This window comes from Adiantum capillus-veneris, chromosome 15 (genome assembly GCF_014529385.1).
Source record: "Adiantum capillus-veneris isolate H3 chromosome 15, ASM1452938v2, whole genome shotgun sequence".
Taxonomy (NCBI): Eukaryota; Viridiplantae; Streptophyta; class Polypodiopsida; order Polypodiales; family Pteridaceae; genus Adiantum; species Adiantum capillus-veneris.
Window position 1 is genome coordinate 34602752 of NC_140945.1, and position 21920 is coordinate 34624671.

Sequence of the window (21920 nt, forward strand, 5' to 3'; positions counted from 1 at the left end):
GATTTGAAGTGTGAACGAGAGAAAGGTTCCATGAAGGTCCAAATCCTATCAATAGCAACACGCTCCTGTACACACTAGGAAACAAAAGGAATACCTCCAGGAGGCACATTAGTGGGAAAAGGTACCAACACTTATTGAACACAACAAAAAACATAAGGAACCCTAACCTAATTATTTGCACTCCCCCTAAAGAGTCAAGGGAATAGGATATTGTAGAGGTTGGGGGGAAACCCTAAGGCTAAACCCCTATCCTCGTCGTCGAGATAAACAAAGTCATCATCCATGAGACCATATGTGCCATCCGTGTAGTCATGTAAATTTTCTTCTTCATCATAGGTGCCCATGTTTACTAAGAAGGTCACTAGACGCCTATAGTCATCTTGGTCAAAAGGGTAGGCTTGTGTAATGGGAGAAACGCTCTCTACTAAGTATGGATCAGACGTGGTCAAGAGACGTATCAGCCATTCTAACTCCTCAAAATTCCTCTCACATGCTAGCGTACCTATCAAATCCCATGCACATGCAAGCACTGGAAAGACCATGTGAAACATTTGTGAAAAGTAACGAGGGTACCTCTCACCCAAGGCAGGAGTGGATGACTCTAGCGTACTAGCCAAATCTGTACACGCAAATAGATGATGGTTAGAGTGCAAATATTACAAGGGTCGTGTTCTTGTGCATAATTTGTTTTTATTATTTTGTGTTATGGCTCTTGCTCTTTTACTTTTTTATCTTGTTTTTGTGAGTATAAGGCTTTATATATACATTCCCTAAGATTGGAGATGGAGAGGTCAGGGAGGAAGGTTGAGAGGGAAGCAAGTGAATGACGGATGTCAGCAAACACTCCCCCCTTCCTTGGGTAGATCATACTTTTTGGAATGATGTCGTCACCTTTTGAAACCAATTGTTCCAAGTTGTTATGGGTAAAGGCTTTAACCAATAGTTTTCGATCACCCTATGTGTTTCATATAGTTGCAAGGGTAGTAAGGTACTCTCCCATGATTTTATTTGCAACATTGTTAGAGGTGGTGAATCTACAACGGGAGGTGCAAACTCTTTCTCGCTTGTATGGATATGTACAATGGTAGGTGGAGGTTGTGTCGAAGCTTCTATTTCCGTATAGGAACTACATGAAGAGCAAGAAGCTTCATTTGCTTTTCCTGTTCCTGAGCTAGGTGGAACAAATCGTTCTTTCTTTGGTACCCAAACTAGCTCTGGAGCAGGTGTGTCGCATTCCGTGATTTTTTCCTTTCCACGATTTTCAATTTGTTTTGGAGCCACAGGATTTGGTTTACCTGGGTCAGGTGACAGGTAAGAGTACAATTTACATTTGGGCACCCAGATTTGATCATTTCCTTTATAGTATCCTTGGGCTTTTAATAGTCGTTTAGGAATCCAGCACCACGTTTTCTTACATTTCTTGGATCGAGTGGGACGTTTCTTACGAGGCTTCCGTTTTTTAGCATCAGCCATGGTTACTAAAGAAGCTTTAGGGACCCACTTGTATGCTTTCTTTGTTATATTAGGATGGTTCTTATGTGTCTCAAGCTTTCTTTCAACTACATCAGTTGAAGATCTAGAGAGTTGGGCTATGGGGATGTATGGTTCAACCTCCAGGACATGCAATGTCTTGGGTTTTATTTCCTTAGGCAATATCTCAGGGACTATGGCTTGAGTGGTAGGGATAAGAGTTGGTTTTTGCGTTGTGACACCCCCAGTCCCCCAATCAATAGTGCATTTGGTGGCTATCATCCACGTGCGTCCTAGGTTTATATTACCCTCCATAGTTCCAGTAGGCATGACCAAAAAGTCTTGAGCTACAATTCCATTGTCATAACTGACAGAAGTGTGCCAGATTCCAAAAACCGTAGTTTTTTTCTTGTTGACACCCTTGACTTGGATAATACTCTCAGATAGAGGTGGTTTCCCTAACTGACACCACACCCCATAGGATAGCAGATTATATTTAGCACCCGTGTCCAATAAGGCGTTATATAGCACTTTTCCATAGGTACTATTTAACTCAATAGGGTATCGTAGAGGTGTGTCAGAGTCCAACCAATCCTCTTTGATTTTCACGTGGAATGCATTTGTGACTCCAAGGTTAGCCTCTCGTTTTTGTCTTATACGTTGTTGTCGCTCCTTAGCCTCAGCTTGAGCTTGTATCTTCTTTAACTCGGTTTGTGCTTTGGCGGCCTTCTTTTGATGAATGGCCCGTAGTTCTTCTTGGCTTAAAGGATCATAATATCTTTTGAATTTACTCCCATTGAGGAATCCAATGGTTTCAACTCCATCAAGAGTTTCCACACGAAGGGTACCTTGTGGGGTAATTTCACATACTCTATATGGTCCTTTACCAGCATATTTCAACTTTTTCTTCTCTTTAGGTACTCCATACATAAGGACTTTATCACCAACTTTGATGTCCTTGTCCTTCACATGGCGATCAAACCACTTCTTTCTCCTATCCTTTTCCACAAGAGCATTTTGCACAGCCAACTGTCTCTCTTCGTCTAGTTTTTCTAAGATATACAAATGCTCGGTTAAGGGGTTACCATTCCATCCTTCTTGCGTAGCTACCCTAAGACTAGGAATGACAAACTCCCAAGGCATAACCGCTTCTTGGCCGTATACCATTTTGAATGGCGTACAATTAATAGCCACTTTATAAGCAGTACAATAAGCCCATAGAGCAGATGTCAACTTCAAATCCCAATAAATGCGATGAGCTTCTATCGTCTTGAGAAAAATAGAGATTAGAGTCTTGTTGGTGCTCTCGGCTTGTCCATTAGCTTGCGGGTAATAAGGTGTAGACTTATGGTGGGATATCATAAAGGTCGTGGTAAGCTCTTTTATTATCTCATTTATAAAATGGGTACCATTATCACTAACAATTTCAAAAGGGCAACCAAATCTTGTGATAATGTTCTCAAAAAGAAACTTAGCTTTTGTCCTCGCGTCAGCTTTTTGTGAAGCCTTAGCTTCAGCCCACTTTGTTACATAGTTCGTAGCAACTAGAATATATCGAGATTGAGTATTGCGAGCTGCGGGACTAATTGGACCTACAAAGTCTAAGCCCCATTTTTCAAATGGTTGGGTTACTTTAATAGGATGTAAGGGCATTCTGTCTTTGCGCTGTGTGGTCTTGTAACGTTGGCACTCATCACACCCTTTTGTAAAAAGGGATGCATCCTTAAATAAAGTTGGCCACCAATAGCCTGATTGCAGCACCTTTCTAGCAGTCAGGTCTCCTGAAAAATGTCCTCCTGCTATGCCCATATGTGCTTCTTGCAAGATATACAAATATTCATCCTCGCGGGCGCAACGCCTAAGAATATCGTCCTTGCCTAGTCTATACAGAGTTCCGGCAATCAAACAATAGGGTTCACATTCTTTTACTAGCCTTCGAGCGATATCCTTACGAAGTTCCTTGGGTGGAAAACCATTAACTAAAAAGTTAACAATGTTCTCACTCCATTCAGGCACAGTCTCAACTATGAATAGGGAAGTATCGGGTAATTCATCATCAACTCCTGTAGGGGCTTCACCATTGGGTATGCGAGACAAATGATCAGCCATGACGTGCCTTTTATCGGGTCTCACTACAATCGTGAAATCAAACTCCAGAAGAATTAACAACCATCGTGTGATTCTTCCTGTGGAGCATGGCTTGTTTACCAGATACAGCAACGCTTGATGATCCACATAAAATACAAACTTGTTTGCGAGAAGGTAGTAGCGAAATTTCTTTACTGCATAAACCATTGCTAAACCTTCTCGCTCTGTAGTAGTGTAGTTCTTTTCAGCATCGTTCAATTGACGGCTTGCAAAGCTAATGGGATAGTCCAATTTATGTTCTCCTGGTTGAGTGAGAACACACCCAATAGCAAAGTTTGATGCATCAATATGCACATGGAAAATGACATCCCAGTTAGGTGTCCTTAAAATTGGAGCACTTGCTAGTGTTTTCTTCAATTGTTCATAGGCCTGGTCACACTCTTCATTCCATTTAAATTCAATGAGAAGCTTGTACAAAGGACGTGCTATCTCAACGAAAAATAAAATAAACCGTCGATAATAACCCACGTGTCCCATGAACCTTTGAACTCCCTTGTAATTGGTTGGTGGTGGTAACTCTAGAATCACTTTAATTTTGCTCTCATCGGTTGAGATACCATTCTTAGATACTATATGCCCTAAAATAGCTCCATGCTTGACCCAAAATTGGCATTTGAACGGGTTCAATGAGATACGATATAACCTACACTTTTCAAACACCTTCCGCAAACATGATAGATGTTCTTTCCAAGAAGAGTAAACACAAAGGTCGTCTAAGAAAGCTTCACAAAACTCTCTCAAATATTCTTTAAAATCAGTGTTTATTAATCGTTGGAATGTAGCAGGGGCATTTGTTAAGCCAAAAGCCATCACACGAAATGCAAACACGCCAAATTCTATGATGAAAGCAGTTTTAGCTTGGTCCTCTAGCGCTATCGTGATTTGGTTGTAGCCTGAGTACCCATCTAGAAAGCTATAAGCTTCCTTGCCTGCAACTCTTTCGAGTACATGTTCGGAATATGGTAGGGGGTAATGGTCTCTTCTAGTAGCTGCATTAACTTTTTTGAGGTCCACGCACACCCTGAGTTTCCCATTCTTTTTTGGTACGATAACTATTGGAGACACCCATTCAGAGTGTTCAATAGGATATATGAACCCACATTTGATAAGATATTCTAGTTCTTCTTGAATGATCTTTGCGTACTTAGGATTCATCGGGTAGGGTCTTTGTTGTACGCGCTTCGCAGTGCTAATCATAGGGATTGTATGTTGGACCACAGAAGGTGGAACACCTTTCATATCATGGTATGTCCAAGCGAATATGTCCTTGAATTCCTTGAGAAGCTCTTTGAGGACCGCCTCTTCAACTTCTGTGAGGTCTTGGGCAATAAAAACAGGTTTTGATTCTTCACCGGGGTCGGCTAATTCTATTTCTTTAACTATTGCCGGACCATCATAGATTCCATTATTCCCATCGATAGGTATTCTTTGGGCTTTTGTGTACACAACCTTTGCTTCCCCTGTGGTGTAAGATTTGAAATGTTGTGGTGCAGGATGCAAGTCTGTGGATTCTGGTTGTGCTTTGGTCTGTGCTTCTATTTCTGCTTTCTTGTGTTGTCGAGCTAACTCTTGGTTTTGACGCCGCCTTGCAGTGCGGCTCAACTTTGGCTTGTCTATGATCTCTAATTGGGCTATGTCATGGGATCGTGGTCTACACCACATAACATTTTGGAGATATTCACCCCAATCGTCTACCAATTTTTTATGAGCATCACATGCTCCTATATAACTGAGCCATTCTGCTGAGGATCTCTTCTTTTTTATCCTAGCACGTACATTGGCTCGATATCGACGCCTCTTAAAGTTTTTCTTTTTCTTATTTGAGACCTGCTTTTGATTTGCATTTAGATCTGGCTCACTAAAGGAGTCCTCGTTGGTGTCCTCTTCACTCTCGGAGGAGCTATCATCGGTTGATGTGCTCGGTCCTTCCGAATGTTTTGACTCTGAACTTGCTCCACTCTCTAATTCATGAGATTCAGAATCCGTTTCAGTCTGGGAGTCCGTGTCTGAGTCGTGTTGGTCAAAGTCTTCTATTGAGCTATCGATGTCACTGTCAAATTGGTCTACAATTGCCTTGCCCTTAGAAGATGAATGTATGGCACTTATCATGTTTAGAGGTGCAATTTGTGGTACCTCTTCCCCCTCTGGTGTGACCCAAGTGGTTCCTCTATTTCCCCAGGTATCTATGGTTGCAGCTAGGTGTACCCAGTCCACATTGTCTGATTCCGTCATACCCGGTAACACATCCATGTAAGGAGAATCTTGGCCAATGTCTGTATCCTTCTTACAAGTGTAACAATATTGTAGTGGGGCCCAGTGAACTGTGGTGTCAGAGCGATGATCAATAATGGTTTTACTCCCTAAGGGGTGTACCTTACCAGTCACCAAATCCACTCTAAGGACAGAGTCTTGGAATTGCAAATAGACATGATTTTTAGACCAATCATGAACCATTTGTGCTTCCCTCATGAATGGTCGTCCTAAAATCATTTCATATGACATAAGGTGTTTAGATAAATCCATTACAATGAACGTATGTCATACCTTGTGTCCTAGAACTTTGATCTTAAGATCCTTGAGCATCCCCATAGGTTTGGCTATGGTACCATTTGCCATCTTTACCACAATGTTAGTAACACTGAGGCGGGGTTTTCCCATGGATTCCCAACAATCTTTTGTAACGATGCTAACTCCCGCACCACCATCAAGAATTCCCTTTATAGTTAATCCCTTGGTAGTGATGGGTAGCGTCGCATTAGACTCGTCGCCTTCAAAATACTGCCCTAATTCGTTAATGGGTACCTCTATCACAGACTCGTGTCCATCTAAGTCAAGTGATTGCACATGATTTTCCTCATCAATCATAATCGAGTCACGCCTATTTGGTTGCGCAAACTGCGGTAATCCCGTTTGTAGCTCTCCGTTAAGGAATGCTCGAAGTGCAAAGAATAACTCAGGATCTCCATACAGCTTTGCTATGATAGTGGTTCGGACCTCAGAAGACATGAAGTCCACTAGTTTGGCAACATTCATTGGCATTTTGCAGGGTGTAGGTCCTTGACTAGGAACTGGTGAGGATGGAATCTCATATTTCTCAATGGGATCAGGTATTCCTTCGTTAAACATCCTTTCCAACAAGAAAGGTGTATGCTCACTTTCTGATGTCCCGTCCTCACTCCCTTCTTGGATGATACTAGATATGGCTAACGGTCTATGGTTCATGTGGGGTGGATGAACTTGCGTGGGAAACACTGTGTCATGAATTTTGACATGCATGGATTCTGGTTCTAGTTTCCTTTGAGTCTCCTCCACTAAACCTCTTAGATGTTTCACCTACTCAATCTCGTCTACTGGGTTTGGGTACGTCCCAATCTTCTTTTTACGATTCTTCCCTTTTTGCCCCTGCGGTTTATCTTGGGGGTCTTGGATTGGATTTGGAAACACTTGTGGTGTTTTCAGAGGCTCTTTATGGTTTTCTCTTATTCGGTTTTCATTTGGTTCCATGTTACGGTTTTCTTTGTCGGTCTTTCCCTTTGTGGTATTGGTTCTAGTCTCCATTGTCTCGATTAAATCTGAATCATCCTCGAGGTCATTCATATACACGGGGTCATCTCATGTTCCTATGTTTGTTTTGGAACTTGGCTTTGAATTTCCCGTATTCTGTGACCTCTTCCTTCGTGTCTTCTTTTTCTTTGCTTGGATAACTGACGCGGTATCTCTCTCTTCGAGGATATGGCCTTGCCCTTGAAGCATGGACCGTGTAATCGCATAAGCGGGTGCGACGGGTGGTATTGGTGATGTCACACTAGCAATTTCGACCAAATTTAGGGGTGTGATTTTAGGCGCATTTGGGTTATAGGGGCATTGGGCAATCAAGTGATCTATGCCACAACGATTACATGTGAGTATTGGCATTGCAGACGTGCTCCCATGATTCATTTGCATCTGTGCAGCATTCTTTTGCAGCCTAATAGGGCACTCCGCTGCCCGATGTGGTCCACCACACTCGTAGCATTGAAGAGGTGGCCTCCTAGCCTGGGTGTTGATATTTTGATCTCTGGATGCAAGAGCAGCAGCTTGATAAACCGGCTTGACTTGCCCCCAACAATCTTCCATGTAGTATATAGGACACTCTTCCAATGTATCAAGTCCATAGGCAATACTATTGTCTATTTCCTCCTCACATCCATCTGCATAAGCATTAGATGGCTCGCAACCCACTTGGTTCATAGGGGCGACTCTTGGATGCGGGGGCTACGGTCCTAGCACAGGAGGTGGTAGCGTTGTAGCTTGTACAACATTTTGAGATCTAGGGACCATGTGTTGCGGTAGTTGCTCAACAGGTGGAGGAGGCATCAATACACGAGCTCGAGGCGCATTTGTCCAGGCTACAGGTGGTCTATTTGCCATCATACGTTTGATCATTAAACAATCCTTAGCTTGGTGACCATACCTACCACATGCATTGCAAGTTCCATTAAATTTTACTCTAAACGTAGGGCACTCACTAGTGCTATGTGGACCTAAGCAAATGAAACACCATTGTTGCTCCCTTCTTGGATACATGTGACTATTTTGAGGGGGTCGATTATCCTTAAGAGACTCTTGGATTGCCTTGGTGAGGTCTGTCAAGAATGTCTCAAATACCTTTGGCTCATTGGCAATGGGCTTTGCAGTCATGGGTTCATACTCAATGGCTTGTGAGCTAGTGGATCTCGTGTCAGTAGACACCCTCATGCCTGCTATCATTAAGTTGTCCTCTAATTGGATTGCATTGGCAGTGACATCTTCCCAGGTTGTGATACCTCTAATCACTAGTCCATTATAGATTCCTTCATTCCTCAACCCTCGAATGAATCGATCAAGCAGTTGGTTATTGTTGAAGCGCTCATTTACAGGGCAGCGAGAGTTTAAGTGCTTTAGACGACTAATGAAGTCCCTTACTGACTCTCCTTCCTTACGTTCGGCCTTCTGTAGCTGAGATGCTACACCCCAAAGCACACCTTCTCGTATGTACTCCTTTAGAAACAACCTTCGAAGGCTAGGGTAGATTGTTTTCTCGTCCACCCTTAGGGTTCTATACCAATCTCCAACCTTCCCACTTAATGTCAAGCTTAAGGCATTGCACTTATGTAGTTCGTTGCGTTCCCCTAAGGAATCACATACTTGTTCAAACACTTCAATGTGTTTTTTAGCATCTTCGTCCCCATTGAATTTTTGAGTGAGTTTGGCAATTTGTACTGCCTTACTTCTAGACTCTCTATCAGATGCATGACGCATATTTTCCGCGATAGATCGACCTATGGTTTGAGCAAACGCTGCCAAGTCACCTATGTGAGGAGGCAGGGCCGGTGGAGGTACTCTTGGAATCATATGTGGGAGAGGGACGGGTACCGGTCTTGGCATATGTGTGGATGATGCAGGATATGGAACATAACCGGGCATAGGTCCACTCGGATAAGGGCTAGGGAGCGGCACTCGAGGATCATAAACATGTGGTACAATTGGAGGTGTGGGGACCATGCGTGCATAAGGGGCTAGAGGCACATACGGTCGAGGCCCCATATTAGGTACTACGACACTAGGTAGTGGCACTGCGCTAACCGTAGATGTCATCGGTACATTCTCTATCAGGCCTATCCCTGGAGTGAGCACTGTGTTTTCCTTAATAGAGGGTTGAGCCAAGTTAGGGAAGCTAAAGTTGTCGCCCGGAGGCTCAGATTGCATAGAGACCCCAGGTGAAATGACGTAAGATGGGTCCATGGGACTCATTAGAGGAGTCTCCATTTGTGATAGAGTAGGCTGTTGAGCCTTGCTTGTATCCAAAAATCTCATGGGGCCAGTTGAGAGTATATTTACCCCTCGGTTTTGCCTTTCTGATTGAATAATGCCATGGATAACATTATAGATCATTTTCTGTTGATCTTCGATGCTCGTGGTACTAGAGGTGGATCGTACAATCTCTATCCATCCTACATGGTAGGCATGGCCAGAGTGTAGATCCGTCAACACCTCAGTGTGGAGGTCGTATGTCCAATGATCATTAATGAACAATCCTTCTAGAGTCGACGTGTTAACGGTTTCTTGTGAGGTAGAAGCAATGTTGCTCCCCGTGGTTTTACTTGTCACCAACGGTACTCTAGAGGGAACTTCTGAAGGAGGCAGCTCAACAGGGCCTTCTTGGTAAGAAGTTGGCAGGATATCCACATGGACACTCTTTGGGGGTGTGGGGTCCACGTGCGATGTGAAAGGAGAGTCCACTTCCCCACCCCCTTTGTGTGCTTCATTTGCATCAGGTTCCGAGCGAGTAGCTCTACCTAATGTTTCCATGAAACGGCTAAACATACTAGTACTAGGCTGTGGAGCTTCGGGAGGTGCATGGCCTTCTCTCTCAGTGTTTTGGGTAGGGTATGCTTCCATGATTTCTGAGTCGGAGGAGGAATCACTAGCGGCTATTTTAGGGTCTTGGGTGGTGCTACCTTGTGTCCCCACTGAGGGTCTAGAGCCTATCGTGGATGGGTAATGGGTGTCCGTATGAACAGAGGCACCCTCAATATGCTCGTGTTCTAGCACCCGCCCAGAGCGTAAGTGCATGTGCTTTTGATACCCTAAGGTGTCAAAAAGCTACTCTAGGAGGCCTTGTGACTAGTTTTTTGCGTGTTTTTTGTTTGTTTTTTTGCTAGATTTTTTAGAGCGTGTCGTGGAATGGGCCGTGTGATAGCTCGAAACGAGCGTATCTCTAGGAGGGACGCGTTGTGCTTTACAGCCCACCATTTGGTTCTATTTTGCTCCAGAAAAGCCCGAAACAGTCTTTTCCTAGCTGGGGAACTAGGCTCCAAATAGCAAGTCCTAGTGTGCAATGAAGGAGAGGAGAGTGTAGGACTTATCCCACATTCCTCACTCCCTCCTTGTGAGTCTAGCCTATATATATAGGAGCGAGACTACCCTAGACAGAGCCTAGGCCTGGGCTTGGGCTTGGGATTGGGATTGGGATTGGGTCAAATGATCCCGATCCCGATCTCACTTTTATACAAACCAACCCGTCCGTTTTTATAACCTCCCCCTCACTCACGTTTTTATTTTTCGAATTTTTTTTTTATTAATTTTTATTAATTTTTCACATTTTTATTTTATTTTATTGGATATTATTTGGTACGCGTTTTGGTGCGCGTTGACCTCACCTAACTATTTACTGTCTCACCTACCTACTGACCTGCTAATCAGTGGTTCACCTAATTACTAACCTACTTAATTAACTAACTGTGCGCCTAACTGTGCACAAACCAGAAAATGCAAAAAATTGAAACTTGACAGAACTGTGCAGTGCAAACCAGAAAATGCAGAAAACGCAGAAACGCAAGAAATGCTAACTGTGTAAGCTGAAATCTGAGCTTAATAGAACTAGCAAAATAGAGCTTAACAGAACACAGAAAACTTGAATGCAGTCAACAACATTGTGTCTTTCTCTACTGTTTTTGCATAACAACAATAATCAAACTTAAGCCGCGCCTTTCCTACATAAAAAATAGCTTCAATACAATTTACAGGTCACCATTGGAGCTTCACGCGCAGCAGCTCCCCGGCAACAGCGCCAAAAATGTCAAGGCTAGGGACTTGCTACGCGCCGTGAGCGAGCCACAAAGGCTCCTAGCACACAGTCATACAACAGACAAGCTCACAAGGAAGAATGGTGTGTCACTCACCTTCCTGCGTAGTTGCGAATGAAGGATTCCCGTGCCACGAAGAAGAGGGAGACGCCGCTACGCCGCGCTCAACCGCCTCGCCGCCGCCGTGCAGCCGCAACGCTCGATCACACACTCTCTCTCTCTCTCTCTCTCTCTCTCTCTCTCTCTCTCTCTCTCTCTCTCTCTCTCTCACACACACACACACACACACACGTACACACACACACACAAGGAGATGGTGAAGGAGAAGGTGGAGATGGAGCAAGAGCGGCTTCTATTGCACAATGAGAGAATGAGTAAAAATTAGGTTTAGTGGCTTTTATATGAGCTCACCCCATTCACACTTGGGCGCCCATACTTAGCCAACTAACTCCTTGAATATTCCAGTTAGAGTGCGTCTGTCATCGGCGATCACCCTTACCTTGTTCCTATTGGTCCGACAAGCCCGGTACCTGACTCTAAATAATACAACGTTTATAGATCATAGGGTGTCCGTGTGCCGTGAGGGTTAACAAAGTGCAAGGTGTTTAAAATGTACATAAAATATTTGATCAAGGTGTCCACCTTTCAAAAATACATATAGCACGTGAATTCAAGAGGTATTTATAAAACCCCTCTACACACACAATTCACCATGAATTAAAAGACTCTTTTTTCTTCATAAACCTATAACTTTCTTTTAGTGTTCTATTTTTAAACCCCTCTTGTAAATATAACTCAATAATTATTTGGTATATTAAAAACCCCTTCAAGGTGAAGTCACGTGCTACACTTACATATTTTGAGGTGGACCCCCTAGGGATTTGAGCTCAAGCGTTGATCTAGCAGATCATACGCACTAAAGTTGGTAGTGGGTGTTTGAATACAAGTGTCATCCATGATTTGATAGTAACCTTAATTACAAAGAGCAAAATTGTGAGGAATATATTGAGTACATGGATGTTGACCGTCATCTACTAGCACAACCATATTTTCAGACACTCCTTGTTAATTTTTGTTTATGATTAGAATGGCCTGAAATGTATTCCTTTACATGGGAATTTCCTCCCCAAGGGTGGGAGAGACCTTACATTCTCCCCGATTTGAAGAGTTGACATGTCCTCATCTCAAAGGTAAGTCCAGATAATCTTTACGGAGATCTATTTCATCTTCCCACGTTGCATCTTCTTCAGGTTAATCTTTCTGTTTGACGAGGTGTTCGATGATGCTTCTGTTCCTAAGCTTCCTTTCTCAAGTTTCAAGGTTACTCTCTCAGTATCTAGGTCTCCTACTGTTAGCTCTTCCATAATAATGGAATGAGTTTGAGCCATCTCTCCTCTTCAACGACCTCTTCCTGTGTTCCTTCCTCCACGACGAGCAGGTTGGCCTCTACCATTTGGTACTACTGGAATTTCATTTGAAGTAGTTGGTACACTTGTTCTGGGACACCTGTTCCTATAGTGTCATATCTCATTACACTCATAACAACAAACATTAAGATGCTCAAGTTTAGCTATCGTAGTTGCAGCTGCTATAGGGGGAGGTTGATAATTTTGATTAGGAGGTCTTAGGCTCCAATTGTTGGGCCTGCCCCTTTAATTTCTAAAATCTTCTCTCCCCTGATTCATGGTCATTTCTTTAGCCAGAGGTGTTTCCCTGAAGAGAGCATCCTAAAGTGATGTGGGTCTCATTGCTTCAAGACGGGTATCCAAGGGATGATTCAATGCTTGACGAAATCGTGCTACCTGTTGCTCAATGGACATTTTTGGGGTATATCTTCGCAAGGTTACAAATTTGGAGTAGTACTCTTCCACTGATAAGGATAACAATTTTAGAGAAAAGAATTCATTCATTTTGGTGTCTCGATGAGCGGGTCGAAGATATCATGTTGTAACCGCTTCTTTAATATACTCCCAAGACTGAGAAGATGTTAGCAGCGGCTCCAGAGGCTACACTAAATATGCATCAAGCAGGAGATATGCTATGGATGTGCACAATATTTCCCACTGAAATACTATATGCTCAAGAATGTGAACTATGTGAGAAGAGAGCAGTTAAAGTATTATTTGGAGAGATTGTGCTTCCTGGATAAAGTTTGACTATATGTCAAAGGAGAAATATGGTCCATTGTGTTTTGCAGAGCATAGAGGTAAGGTAAATTGGGATAATTGGCTGTATGACAAGATCTTTGTTGAGGTTTATATGTCAGATACGAAGAAAGCTCAAAATTGTAGCAGGTTACCTGCATTCTTAGCAGCTTTGTTTAGTTTTTCTCACAAAGTACTCAATGAAGGTAAGGATGCACATGAGCAGGCATCCACATGTTTGTTGGCCAGAATAGAAGTGTTGAAGATGGATCAGACTTCAAGTCACAAAGTGGAGTTTCCAGCAGGAGGATTAGGAAAAGATGTCATCTTTTAGATTTCTGGTACAGGTTGGATATTCAGAGAAGGAGGCATTGAAGGCTCTGCAGAACTCAAAAGTGGTTGAAAATCCATGAAGAAATTGGATAATTCAATCATTAATTCTAATGAAAGGCTGCAACCACCAACCAAATTGGGAAGGGTCTTTACTCTATCAAAGAAGAGAAAGGTAGACACTGAAGTGTTCAAAGCAATTAGACAATTGGGCTTTGAACCTGGAACTATCAAGAAGGCCCAGGGGAATGTTTCCATTGAGCATGCACAGATGGATGTACAAATGCTAGCAGAGGTTCAAAAGTTTATGAGCAGGCAATAGATGTAGAAGGACAATCAGGTGCAATCAATGTCTAAAATAGGGGAAGCACATGTGTTATTACAAGAGCAGGCTGACATTGTGAAGAATTTTGTGAGACCAGCGGGTAGACAGACATGAGAATAACCTCCCAACCATCCTATATATAGGCCCCTGGCCCTCTTCCATATATAGACCCCTTTACTGCATGTGTGTCCGGCACATTGCCCGGGCCGTGCCTGTCTAGTCCTACCCTTGGCAAGACATTACCCCCCCCTTGGAGAAGCGTTTTCGTCCTCAAAAACACAAGTGGTGGTATCTTCATAAGAACACTAATGTTTACCACCTTGGCATCCCTCATGGATCCAACGGTTCTTTGAATTGGAACCCGGTTCATTGGGAGGTTCAATGAAATCAAGAGTAACATCTTGATTTTCTACATTGTTGTCCCTGTGCAACCGTCTTGGTTAACCGACTCATAATCAAAAGAGCGTGAAGGCTCCATGTAGAACTCACTTGAGAATGCTAAACGAGTTATCACAACTAAGAGGTGTTTAAATGCATACCCAGGTTTCAGACTTTCTGAAGGTACTAGAATGTGCAATATAACCTCGGCTCAGCTTTCCATGAAAGTACTATGCTGACATACTCATCAGCAGCAACCAAGTCCTTGACTTGCGGTGGTTTCTTGCCAATAGTCAACCTCATCCAAACTGATGATTAAGGTTGATAACTTGAGAATAACAGGCAAAGACTAGAACTAGCCATAACATTCCTTACATCATATAAAGCAAACTCAAAACCAGAAAGGTAACCGATCTAGTTGTTTCACTTCTTGTGAACGTATGCACTTAGCATACCTGTTAGCGTGCTTTACTAACGTATGCACTTTGCATATCCTTTAGTACCAAATAGAATGCTTGTAAGCTGCCCATCCTACGCGGGATGAATAGCAACAGTAAGAATGAGATGCTTTCCGCCAATCACGAACACCCATACTCAGCCATCACCTTGTATGGCAGGGTGTAAACTCATACTAAGTCTACAAGAGAGATTGCACTGACAGTGCAAAAAATTGCAGAAACAGTAATGTCCATGAATTTGCATGCCGCTCCGAATAAATTTGTGGTAAACACTAGGGCCCATAATACCTAGTGTGCATGCATTTAACACAAACATATCTGAACCGCAATTCCATGACGAGACTTTTCCACGGTACGTACGTGAAAGTCTTGCAACAAATTTGGACCATAATAGAATGTGACAATCCGATCACACCTAGGTACCAACCATGAGACATTCTCATGAATATAGCATATTTTGCAACAAAAGTTGGACCATAACAGAATGTGACTATCCGATCACACCTAGGTACCAACCATGAGACATTCTCATGAATATAGCATATTTTGCAACAAAAGTTGGACCATAACAGAATGTGACAACCCAGTCACACCTAGGTACCAACCATGAGACATTCTCATGTACATAGCATACTTAGCTATATGTAGAAACGACCCTCCGTTAAGGTGGTTTCACAGCACTTGGAATCGTAACAAGTTTGTACTTAGTACCCAACAATTTCTGGCCACGGAAATTGCTCCTGATACTGTGTGCTTAAAATGGTCGAACCAATGGATGCGACCAACACCTAGGGACTTCGTCGTGACACATTGGTAAAATTTGGCTCCAGTGTCAGTCCAAGAGACCCATATTCTCCACATGTGGAATATGTCTCAAACACGGATATCAAGAAAAGCGACATCCATCAAGTACTAGCTGTTACTTGTGTGTGGAGGTAACTGCAAACACTCCGCGACAAGAGTGAGAGGGACCCTCATTATCATGCTCCACACTGGCTAAACTGAACTCCTTGAGTTCCTAGACCATGTTGTATCCCATGTGACAACATGTGCCAAATCGAAACCTACAACTAGGTTCGTAACAGCATAAGGTATAGTGGACACTACGGTCCAAAATACCCTGTTCCAACATGCCCTTGGCATGGCTTTGAAACATTCAAGCGTATTTATACGACTTGCACTGGACACCGTGGGTGTTGCCTGCGCAATCCAACCCCTTTGGTTAACATCTACGTAGTCAAACCCATGGTCCGCTACCGTGTGGTAGATTGCGGAATTCTTTCCTTGAAAGTTTAACTGGGAGAGATCAAACTGTGATCCTCAATGCCTAGGGAGTGATTTAGCAGTCACCCTCCGGGCCAGCCATGCTGTCTCAACTGATTGCTGCATCTATACTTCCTTGTAGAGATCAGCTGCTGTGAGTTGAAGATTTATCAAAACTCAACTTGAGTGTCGCACTGAAAACATGTAGTGCAAAAATGACGCTGTAAACAGCCTGAATGACAAGACCCTTGCTTGTCCATTAACGTCGATGTATACTTCCCTGGGTAGATATGTTCACGCTTGAAAACAATCACCCAAAGAATGCCAATAGTTGGGTCTTACCCTTGGCCTGACAGTGGCTCTTAGCCTGTGTGGCTCATAGCCCTTGTGCAAATTAGTGTTCAATGGACGAACCGATGAAGACCAATTTGAGTAGCAGCTTAGCCGCGTGCTAGCTGAGAGTTAGAGCACCTTGGCTCAGACTAACTCACGAGCAAAACACGTATCAAAGATTCTGAGAAGATTTTCATTATTCCCTTAAAGAGAGAGAATGAGAGAGAAGAAGAGCATGCTGAGCTGCGGAACGTTCCTTGAACGACTATGTATAGTTGATTGCCATGCTTGTGTGCATCTTATGCCTAACGTGTAGTGTATCCTATAAACATGCAACACGTTTCTACTATGACTCTCTCATTGAGAGAGGTAACAGAAAAACACAACCACATCTTGATCTACCTGGCTTGCAGGGTCGTGATTGTATAAAAATGACTTAGCATTGGAACTTTGCCTGTGAAATAAGTCCTAGATTTAGGTTCCTTTTAGTGTTGTTGGGTGTTGATAGCAACCAACCATCAAGTGCAACAATCCATCACTTAGTCTGTCCTTGATAGAGTTGCGAGTGTGATAGCGGAAGCATAATGCATAAAGTGGTGGAATCCATGCCACCTGCTTAGCATGCCTTGCATGCAAAAACGTAAGACCTTGGCTACTATAACGGTCTCAAGCGTGAGAACCAAAACCAGAAGTGCCTTGCACAAAATAAACTGGTAGGGATTCTGTGAGCTGACATTCCCTATTTTGCCAGTTCCCCAAACTTGTGTGCCAAAGCCCTTGATTCAAATCAATGGCAGTATTGCGGCACAAGGGAGAAGCCGTGCTTCATGTAAAATTGCCAAAGCACTTTGCTTTGCACAATGACAGTAATTGCCAAGTAACTTAAACTTAAACTTAAACTTGGCTAACCTGGTAGTTGTTGCTGCAACCGGTTGTTATGAGATTCCAAAGGGAAAGCTCGCGTAAAGGTGGCTCATAGCCAAATCGGTTGTGCGAGAAAAAGTTGTCACATATGGATATACGCCCTCTTGTGTCATATACAGCTGTCGTATACGGAATGAAATAATATGCAAACCGTTTGCCAAGGCCGTCCCAAGTTTGTATGCTCATAGCATATGCCAAATGTGGTGAGTCATTATGCAAGATGCATAAATAGAAGCCGTGCTTCAGCTAAATCTGTTAGTGCTAATAGCTAACTGATGTGGCTGCAAAACGCATGACAAAAAGAATCGACCTTGTCGAGCAATTTCAAGTGAAATTAACCAGTATATTGTGACAAGCATCCTATGTTGACTTGTAGAAACAGTGACAAGGAGTCGGCCATGCCGAGCAACTTGCTGCCCTCAACAAATCTAGTAATATGCCATGCCTGTCACCTTGAGATGCTGAAAAACTGGCCCTTGGCCCTGCCTTTGAAGCAAAAAGTAACCTGTGATGAGCGTGCTCCATCAAGGTACTCAGGAGAAGCCATGCTTCATATAACTATGTCTGGCCTCTTTGCCAATAAATGCTATTAGCGACCGATGACATAGCAAAAAGAGTCGACCTTGTCAAGTATGCATAAAAAATTGACCGTGCCGAATTATAAAAGTAATGGAATAACAGTAAAACACGTGCAAGTGATGCATCTCATACCTGCTTGGCATTATGAATGATAGCCGTGATTATTCATCCATTGCATACAAGAGTTACGAAGCACATGTGCAATAAGTACTCCACTTCATGCTGTCAAGGGCCTTGCCCAATTCACAACCAATGTGGAATCTTGTGAGCAACTTCAATGATCCAGTGGTGTTACACAAACCGTGCGTTGGCCCTGCCGAGTTCTATGCACCTTGAACAAGAGCGTTGCAGTAGAATCATTCAAGCCTTGCTTGATAAATTCTACCTATCTCTTGGCGGCAACCATTGCACCAATCGGAATTCACAAAACCAAACAAAGTGCAGATGATTGTATAAAGAATGCAAAAAGTAATGCCGAAACATAAACAAAAAAACCCATGAAGGCATCATAGCCGTTGAAGGATCCTGCTCTTAGTCGGCCAAGCCAAACATTTTGACTGTCGTCTTGAAGCCTTGCTCGCATTGCTTTTGCTTGCAAAGTGGTTCGCCGCTTTCCACAAGCATAATCCCTTGGAAAGCTCAATCCCGTGAATAGCCGTACCTACATATCCGTGTGCCGATATGGTCGTACCATGTTGGTTCTTGCCGATTGCCGTTCAAAGCGATTGTAGCCTTGAAATTCAAGATATGCAATATTTTAGATTTTCTGCATAGTTCTTGTGCTGCAAATTCCAGTCGATCTTCCCCTGTTGTTGAGATTGTACTTGAATCTCATTGCCGTCCGGAGCCATGGCTCCCATGCATCTTGTGGGGCCTGACCCTTGGCCTGATCCTAGGGAAAACCCGTGGTAATATTCAGCTTTCTAAAATCTACGTGCACCACACCACGCCTTGCAGCCATCGCCTCCCACCTTGGCTCACCTCCACCACACCACGGTTACTTGGGCTCCACATGGCGTCCCATGGGACGGGCCCCTTGGGCACCCTTGGGTGCCTGATTACCTAAGCCCATGTGGAAACGAGCTATCTGTATGGCGGCTACCTGCGAGCAGCATCACAGAACGACAAAGCCGAGAGCATGCAGGCGGTGTGGTGCTCTGATGACCACACCATAAAAACGAACTTTGCTCCTCGCAGCAAGGCGACCCTGTTCAGCCAAACCATGGGCAAAAAGGTCGAGGTCGATCTCCGCCTCTGTGTGTGTTTTGGTGGGGTTTTCTACAGGTCACCTTCCTTTGTCAGGCCTGCACAGGAGGCTTTTCCCGCGTCCATGCCACTGCCAAGATTTCCTCTTGTCGTGAGAGCCTCCAAAAGGGGGGGAAAGAGAGAGAGAGAAAGAGAGATAATCATGCAGATCCATGTAGGGTATTCCTCCCTCCTCCATAGACCGCTCCTCCCTGAGCTCTGATACCAATGTGAGACCAACGGGTAGACAGACATGCGAATAACCTCCCAACCATCCTATATATAGGCCCCTGGCCCTCTTCCATATATAGACCCCTTTACTGCATGTGTGTCCGACACATTGCCCAGGCCATGCCCGTCTAGTCCTACCCTTGGCATGACAAATTTGAGTTTGGAGATGGAGGATTTGAAGATCAAGCATAAAGATGAGATGCAAGATGTTCTGATGCAGCATAAAAGTGAACTGGAAAAGGTTAAAATGTCTTTAGGGATGTTCAAAGAGTGGACCATGACTTTGGAACGTTAAGTGAATAATGAGTTGGAGCAGTTGGCTAGAAAAATTGTAGGATTGCAAATGCAGAATATGATGTTTGACCAAAGACTTAAACCCTTGTTGGATATGGAAAAGCAGGTGCTGAATCAAGAAGAGTTAGATGTTAATGGGGTGTTAATGTCAGAAGGAGATGTGCAGGTGCTTAGGCAACAACTGAAGAATGGAATGTAGGAGGCATGGAAATCAATGAGAGACGGGTTTACTACTTTGTTGAAGCACCCATATGAAATGGTGAAAACTGGTTTTGTCAGTGCCCATGAGGCTAATTTGCTGATGGAGGGAGATCAACTCAAGAAGGACAGAGAGCATTGGATTAAGCAGGTGCAGGAACGTAAAGCAAAACAAAAGGAGAAGCTAGTAATTGAAGAGGAGCAACAATATGCAAACCAAGCCGAGTGTTCAAAAAAACCATTGCAAGAGATGGGCAACCAAGAATGAGAATAGAAGGTGAGTGTTGAGCCAAAAATGGAGATAGATGGAGATGTCTAGCAGATTTTGTAGTACCAGCTATTAATAATTGACTTTGCTGACTCAGATGTATATGCCAAGAATATTTTGCTGAGTCTAATCATGGAGTGGGTGTTTTATCCTTTGTTTGAGAGCATGTGTGAGAGAAGAATTCATGTGTTGTTGAACCCCAACATGGAGTCATGTATATGACCATGAGAATATCGCTTCATTCTCTAGTAATTCTCAGTCAAGAATAAGTAGTGTGTCTTTAAGTGAAGGATTTACCTTGAGTCAAGGAACACTAATATTCATAGACAATAGGAGAGGATAAACAACATGCATATCCCCACGGACCATATGCCCAAAAACCAAGACAACAATGAACCTTAGGACCTTGTTTTAAGTGTCAAGGAGACCATTTGGCTAGGAATTGCACAACTGACCAAGCTAACTGTACAAAAAATGTTCCTAATGTGACTGGTAGTGATTGTGGACATTGTGGTGATTGTGGAAAAAAACATTTGTACCAAGATTGTCCTCAAAACCTAGATAAGAATGGAAAAGTGATGATGAACATTATAGAGGCCATACCATCTTCAAGTGGTTCTGATTCATATGCGAAAGTGCCATTGAAGGTGGTAACAAAAGCGACAGCGAAGCAGAAAGCAGTGGATAGGGGGAAAGGGGAACACACCTGGCACACAAAAAACATGCCTCTCTATAGCCCAAGATAATCAGTGCACCCCAATCCACTAGAGTTAACCTTCCAAACTCACACAACTGACAGCACACCACACCAAATTTTGCATGTTTATGACCGTGCCATAGCACACACCATTTTCTCTTTCTCTCACACACACACATAGGCCCGATGAGGCACAGGTATCTCAAACACCAGCACTTGATGGTTGGAATTGAGTCACTTGCCTGCCCAAGCCTTCCATACCTGCTTTAGCACTCTGCCATGCACTTGTCAGCATACATATCCATGTATGTGCCCTCTTCTAGGTTCAACACACTTTGGCTACATCATCATTACCCAACCCCCTTGTTGATCATTCATGTTCAACCAAAAAACTGCTTTTTTCCTCTAAAAACTACAAAACTAGACAAAAGTACGAGCAAACCACAAAAAACTACCATATGTACATTGTTGCCAAACCTCAAGTGGGTTGCCTCACCCCTTGCCTCACAAAGCTTCCACCTGTAGCATCTTCCAATAGTGCCTCACCCATGTCCGTAGCCATCCATGCACACAATATGCCCAAAGCACTTTAGCATATCTTCCCACATTTACCTGCCTCATCAACGCACCTAGCCCTGCAAGCATATTACCCGAACCAACCAATCCATCTAGTAACCACATCATCTACACCGACCAATACTTCTAACCCTCCCTTCCAACCATGTAAAGCAGAGTTCCTCTCCAGGGAACTCTGTATCCGGCAGATAAAATTCCTCACTGTTGCACTTACAAGCATATATCTCAATCATGAATTGCATACCTCTTTAGACACCTTAGACACAACTCAGGAATCTCCTTCATCGGCCATATGGCATGCCTACTGCAATGGACTCTCCACCTCCTCTAAATCCTTGCTCCCCTCTTTGCCAACAGTGCCCTCCATACGAGCATCATAAAGTCCTTTTTCCTCAATCATCAGCACTTCAAAGTCAACCAACTCTTCCTGCTTGTCAGCTTCAACTACTTAC